This window comes from Hordeum vulgare, chromosome 6H, assembly GCF_904849725.1.
Source record: "Hordeum vulgare subsp. vulgare chromosome 6H, MorexV3_pseudomolecules_assembly, whole genome shotgun sequence".
Taxonomy (NCBI): Eukaryota; Viridiplantae; Streptophyta; class Magnoliopsida; order Poales; family Poaceae; genus Hordeum; species Hordeum vulgare.
The window spans coordinates 18383897-18391198 of record NC_058523.1 but is presented as its reverse complement, the minus strand read 5'-3'; the positions used below and the strand labels follow the sequence as shown (position 1 = coordinate 18391198).

The following is a 7302-nucleotide window of genomic DNA, read 5'->3' as shown; positions in this document are numbered from 1 at the left end:
TTGCGTTAAAACTAACCTCCCTAGTTAATGAGATGCGAGCTCTCGGATCAAAGATGGAAGACATCGCGGTTGTGGAGAAATTACTACGAGCCGTTCCCGACAAGTTTTTACCGATTGTTGGCACCATCGAGCAGTGGGGCGATGTGACGAAGATGTCGGTGATGGAGGTGATCGGGCGGCTAAAGACCTATGAGTTGACGTTGAAGGGACGTGAACGTGACCAAGAAGAGGAGCAGTTGATGTTCTTGCATAATAAGCAGAAGTACCGGAAGTTCGACAAATCTAAAGTTCGTTGCTACAATTGTCAGGACTATGGACACTATTCTCGAGAGTGTCCTAATCCGCGGAAGGAGGCAAAGAAGGAGCACGAGATTCTGCAACTAGCTAAAGTTGACGTGGATGACGGCCCAGGGTTGCTTTGATGAAGAAGCTGCGGGGGGGGGGGGGGGGGGGGGGAAGAGTCGTGTCTTTAGTTTTTGTTTGTGTCTGAGTCGTTAATTAGTGTGTCTCGGCGGGAAGACGAAGGCCAACGTGAAGATGGATGCGCACCAGTTAAGTTGAGTTCCTGCATGAGAGGCTATGTGTTTAGTCTGCATGTAGCACGCTAAGATGTGACGGCGTGGGCTGGTAATCCAGGTGATATGTTGGTTCCAAGTCAACAAGTCGATGTTTAGATTAGGGGGTGAATGTTGGGTAATCCAAACATTATTGGAGTCTTGCATGTTGTGTCCGGATAGGAGTGCTAGCCCTAGTCTTAGTAAGTTTTGCTTAGGCAAGAGTAGTAGTCCGTGTCCTGGTAGGTTTTTTAGGTGTGTGTCCGTATTGTATTTGAAAGTCCAGGTTGAGTCGGTTTGTTAGTCGTAGGGCTAGGTTGAGGCATATATATATGCGTGTATACGCTCAGTTTTGTAACACCAAAAAAACGAGAAAAGCAATAAAGAGATTATTACGAGGCACGACACGTGCCTCTGGCCATCTTCGTGTTGCTGCGTTCGCGTGCGTGTGTTCTGGTCCCGGTGTTTGCGTAAGCGCCGGTGAGATATCGAGTGCTACAACTAGTTCGTATACGTTGAGCCGAGTTGCACGTACACGACTAGTCGAGCTGCAGGGTGATCGTGTGTTCGATCCTGAGGGCGAAAAGCCAACAAACAAAACTCTAGGTTATCAATAAGAGGGTTGACTCATTCACACCAACAGAGGGTCCTAAGGTCTCTGTTGGCTCACTAGAGTATAATCTTCTCAGAGCAACAGCCACTCGATCTTCTAAACACAGTACCCTCCCGTCAACAAAGGTGTAGCTATTTATATCTTTCATTGACGGCCCCATCACCAAGCTGCAGATGTAGCTAAACGTTTTTCTTGTCATTTTGAAGACAGATTCAAATCTTTGAGCATCCTCGAAAGAAGTTAAGGTTCCTGCATGAGAAGAAAAGATAAAGGTGGTACACAATCCATAGCTTATAAGGCAAGAGCTCAACTGTGATAGGGTTAAAACAGTGAGATACAAAAATAACATATAAGAGGTACATAGTAGTTAAAGATATTACTATTCATTTTCAGTCCGGATGTAACCTTGGGGAACAAGTGCGAACAACAAATATTTAGCAACATGAGGGAGTGCAGCCAGATCAAACAGTAAAAAGCTAGTCTTCTTACGTCAATTCTCTTTAGAGGAAAAGGTGGTAATACATCTATGTTGACATTAATACCATGATTTTATTGTCCTGCTCTAGAATAGCGTATTCAGAAGGACTGAGAATGAAGGGAATATATTCCAACTCGAACATACTGATGAAAAGCAGAAAAAAAAAAGAGCATAGTTCAAATAACCAAAATAAATACACAAAGTAAGATGAACGAGCAATGCTAAATTACCTCTAGACATGAAAGCAGAGAGGTTGACATTTGTCTCCAGGCTGTAGGGATTAGCTGTGTACAAGACATGCCATTTCCTTGAATTATCTCATTCACATGCATATGCCTTGACATGCTCAACATGGCTGAACTTGTCCCACTCGGGACCAGACTGACCCGCTGCTATGAAAGAGAGTAGAGCTAGGCTGCAGTATAGCTCCAAATGCATTGGGTTTATACCTCCCATGTATTCTGGGAGTGTCTCGATGTTTTCATCCGTGAGCGTGAACCTGTGGAGTAAAGGAACAACCTCCATCTCCTTCAGCTCTAGGCAATCTTCTATGGTAAGCTTCTGAAGTCTGGGAAGATTTGCGATCCTCACTAGGTCAATGTTTTCATCCAGATCCAATTCGACCAGAGATGGGAAGTTCTCTATAGAGATGAGACCCTGGACATAGTATATGATTAATTTATTCAAAGCCCTTGCCTGGGAGGCAAAGCCAGGAGGAAGACACTTCAATTTGCATTGCTTTAGCATAAGTTCCTGCAAGACGGGAAAGGCTTGCACTTTCCCCTCCCACTCCCACTCCTCCCATTCCACCATTCCCATCAACCGCATCTCATGCAATCTCGGAAATGCAGCCGCCGTCTGGGAAGGAGAGGGACCGTGGTGATGGTGGGACTGTATGAATTCAGGTCCAATACGCTTGATGGCTGGAGCATGGTTGATCTGAATGAACTCCAAATAGGGGAGCTGACACAAGCCATCAGGAAGTTGTGCGCAGCAAGCCATGTCGTTCATGAACAGAATCCTCAAGCTCTTGAGGGACACAACTGATGATGACATCATCCACCTTGGAAGCCATTGGCCAAAATATCCATCGATATAAAGATCCTCTAACCTGGGGGAAGGGCATAACTCATCAAACACCTTTTCGATTCGTTGTTGCTCTTCCTCAGAGATAACATCTTCCTCTTTAACCAGCCCATCATCTCCTAATCTACTACTACAATGTAAGTGTAGGGTGGTAAGATGCACCTTGTCGCCAAGCTTTGCCTTTGCTGCAGATGATGCAAGAGTTATATTCTCCAATCCGTCCAATTGAAGATTCTTGAGCCAAGAAAGTGGACCTAACTCTTCCAAACTGCACCACTCGCCATCCACCTGGGCTGGAAACCCACATAGCATCCTCAAGTTTGTTAGAGCACAAAACCCCCTAGGTATGCCTTCTATACTTGTTCCCCTGAAGTTCAGACACCTTAGCTGCCCTAATTTTACAATGTTATCTGGAAGTTTCACAAATTGCTGGCAATTTACAAGGTTAATGTACTGCAAGAAATTCATCTTTCCAATACTATCAGGCAGACAAGATATATCTGTGTTTTCTAAGGACAGGTACCTCAGATGCTTGAGTTCATGCAAAGATTCAAGCAATGCTACAACCTGTGCAGAATCTATATGTAAAGTTCGTAGACATGGAAAATGAACTAACGAATCACCGGCCTTGATATTTATGTAACCAGCTGATATTAGTGCCCTTAATGTCTTCTGTGCTTGCAAAGAACTCCAGTCTAACCCATCTGTTTCCGATGCTTTACTTTCTAGAGATAACCGAAGAAACTCATGTGCACTTAGTTTACTAACAATACTAGTTTCTCCACTATGAGCTGTCAGTGCCTCGTCTCTAGCCACAAACCGAGCAAATGAGCGTACAACATCATGCATGTTGCAGACACATTGATCAACATACTCTGTATTTGGCTCTATAAGATTCCTCAGTATCAGCTCCTTATAGTACTTGCTTCCCAGTCCTTCCAAGTCATCCGAGGTCCCATGAAGACATCCTTCACTAATCCACATGGCAATTATCTCATCATTAAAAAACAATCCAGATTTAGGGAGAAGTGAGTAGTATAGAAAGCATTGCTTCATACAACAAGACAAATCTTCAAAGCTTAAATATACTGCATGGTTTAGCTCTTCGGGAATTCCAGATATCGACCATATAGAATCATCCAGAACCATCTCCCACTCACGGTGTGTTTTGTCCTTCTGACACAAGAGCCCTCCCATTACTTTGACAGCAAGAGGTAAACCATCACATTTTGCTACAATTTGCACCCCAATATCCTTGAGCATTTCAATTTCCTGTTCATCTATCTCACTTGAGATTATCTGCAATCAGTTTAAATGATAGACTCAATAAGCAGTTGAACGGCCAGTGTCAACTCAATATTACTCTCTCCGTTCCTAAATATAAGTCTTTTTATAGATTCCAATACGGACTACATAAGGAGCAAAATGAGTGAATCTACACTCTAAAATGCATCCATATACATTTGTATATAGTTTGTATTTAAATCTCTAAAAAAGACTTCATATTTAGGAACGGAGGGAGTAGTTAAAAATAGGCTAATGGAGAAAAGGGACTCGTGAAATCTCATTTAAAGTATTATTTAAATTGAACTATCAAGTGAATGAACTGGTAAGTGGAGATGTTGCTGTCAACTGGGATGCCTACAATCATAACATGCTCACCTAGACAAGATGTTAAGTTTCTTACGCTTTTAACCACAAAATATTTAGCTTAATTTATAATATCAGAAACTAAACAAATTGCGTGTTTAATTATGCAGATAATACTAAGATAAATATATTCGTCCTCTGGAAAACAGAGTCATGCATATTTTATATTTTGCGGGAAAAACACAGTCATATTTTATCTACAACTACAAGGCAGGAGGGCCTGTACATGTTTAAATTATCTATAATTCTACATACGCAATTTTATAAACTAGCATCCAAATAAGTAAAGAATTTGAAGTACCAGCTAATATTTTAATTCATGTTTCCGGATCATGAGATTTGTTGGCTACACCTATAGGTGGGCTGGGCACCCTTTCGTATCACTCTACTGATTACAACTTTTTCATACTGTAGTATTGACACCTCCAGCCAAACACGACTGAAGTTTAGCCCAAGGAATGACTGTGTATTTGTGAACATGGTGGAAATGGAAGAACAATACCAGTGTGTCTCACCTTTTATAAATCGAAGGACATTTATATTATCCTAATTACTGATTCTGTTTGGATTTGCATTTTCGGTGGCGAGTACGTGTACGTTAAAATTTTAGCTTTCTAAAAGGGAGAAACAGTGCCAAGAACACTATTAATTACTCCCACACACAACTATATATTAGGGAAACAATACTGTCCAATTTTCATCAACCTAAATTTGATACTTTGGTCAAGTTGGAGTCGTGATGGTACAGCTTATTACATGTAAGAGTGATGGTACAGCTTATTAAATAAAGTTACTATGATACCACGCTCTACAAACTATGCATTATGAACACCCATCATGCAACGAAAGACAACTAACTACGAGTGGCCTAGTTATCTCTACTCCAAATTAAGCAGGAGGCGAGTAATTACTGACGATGCATGGAGTTTAGTTACGCACCTGTTTCTTGAGCAATGACCAGGCATCCTCCTCCTCTAATTTGTCGACATGGTGGTAGGGAAGCGCAGCTTTCATCCCTCGGGCAACTCTTTCATCTCTAGTAGTGACGAGGACTCGGCTACCTTGAGCCACAACATTAGCCAAGGATGTTTTATGCACATCACCCCATGCTTCATGGTTCCACACATCATCTAGCACTAGGAATAGCTTCTTCCCTTTCAAGGCAGTAGCAAGGACTGGCTGAAGCACAGTCAACGCCTTTTCACCTCTATGTGACCCCCCTCACCCCCTGCGAGTGTGATGATTGTCCTTAGCAGCTCAACCTTGTCAAAGTCCTTGTTGATGCTCAACCATATCATTTTGTCAAACTCGGCCTTCATGGTTTCATCATTGATGACCTTCTGGGCAAGAGTGGTCTTACCGATCCCACCGACACCAACAACAGCGAACACCATGATGTTGTTGTTGCTCTCTTTCTCAGTCAGCAACATCTCAACCATCTTCCTTGTGTCCTCTTCTATCTTGTCCCCGACTAGACCCGACCGGTCGAACTCCCCCGATGTCTCCCGCCTGGTATTACCACGACGAGAGGTGTGTGCCGTGCTGCAATGATCCTCATAGGAACCAAGATCGACGAAGCTAAAAGCAGCGCTTTGCTCCTTGATGTCGCCGAGCCTCTTGTTGAGCGCTTTGATGCGGGTGCCGATGTCATGGGCATAGGAGGGATTCCGCATGCAGAAGAGCAAGGGGTTGAAGCACCCCACATCTTTAGTGGCTGGACCCTGCTCCATGGCCTTGAGCTGGCAGAGGTCGAGGATGTCGGTGGCTTCGTACATGGCACGCTTGAGCTGGCCCACCCAGTCTTGCACGCTCTTATCGGTGATGTTTCTCCTATCAGCGTCGGCGAGGAAGTTCTTGAGGTCCCTGAGCTTGACGCCCATCTTGTCGATCTCGTCCCTGACTCCAAGTAGCATGTGCACCTCTTCGCTGGCCATCTCCGTCAGCATGCTCTGTACATAGGATGCTAAGGCATCCAGAACCATGGCCATTCTCGCTATGTAATCGCTTGCTGCAGCTAAGATAAATCAACACCACATCGTCGTCGTCATTCCCCCAACACTCGGTGCAGCTAAGGAGTAATTTACGAGTACTAGTACAAAGGGGGGATGAGTGACAGCACGTTGGAATTAAGTCTGAACTGATAAGCATGAGGAACGAGTTATAAGCATGAGAAATGGCAAGAAGGATGGACAGGCGTAATCTAGCTAGCTGCTAGTTGGACAGATGCAGGGAAACTCACGGGAGAGGAGCGTGCGTGTCCTTCAGGACAGGTCGTCGCCGTCTCGACCAAGCCGCGCGCCTCCGTCGCGGCTACCGTTGTGTCGTCGTTATGGAGTAGGTGGCAGGGGCGAAGCGCAGTAAGAGATGGGGCGTAGAAGCTGCAGGGAGGCGGCGCTTGGAGGAGATCTGAGCGGCGGCCAGCGAGGGTTGTAATGGAGATCTGAGCAGCAGCCACCGGCCATCACGGCGCATAATGGAGGCAGCAGCAGGGACCATGGATCAGGGAGTGAAGAATGTGGGGGCCGGGCGCCGGTGAGGAATGGGAATGATTGAGGAGCGGCGGTTTGGTGTGACCTCACGACTGCTTCTCGGTGATGACTCATGTTTCGTGCGCATGGTTGGAGGAGGTTTGTAGGGGATTATGTCCGAGGGGATCGGAAACCCCACGATTCTCTCCATGTTCATTTCGTGGACAGAGTTTATAGTAAGCAAACCCCTTTCAATCCTCTCTAATCCCCCTTGATTTCTTTCTACCCACGCAGCTTAGAAACCTTCTCTCATGGCTCACGGATTTGACAATTGAGGGGATTTGAGAGGATTGGGTGCAAGGAAGGGATTCACCCAATCCTCTGAAAACCCCCCTTCACAATCCTCCCCAACCCCTTCGTGCCAAACAAGGCCTTAGGGAGGGAGGTCAGTCT

General features: G+C 44.9%; 1 pseudogene; it reads right to left on the bottom strand.

Moving 5' to 3' along the window:
- Positions 1–473: 473 nt before the first annotated feature.
- Positions 474–7293, bottom strand: LOC123403632 (annotated as a pseudogene).
- Positions 7294–7302: the final 9 nt, after the last annotated feature.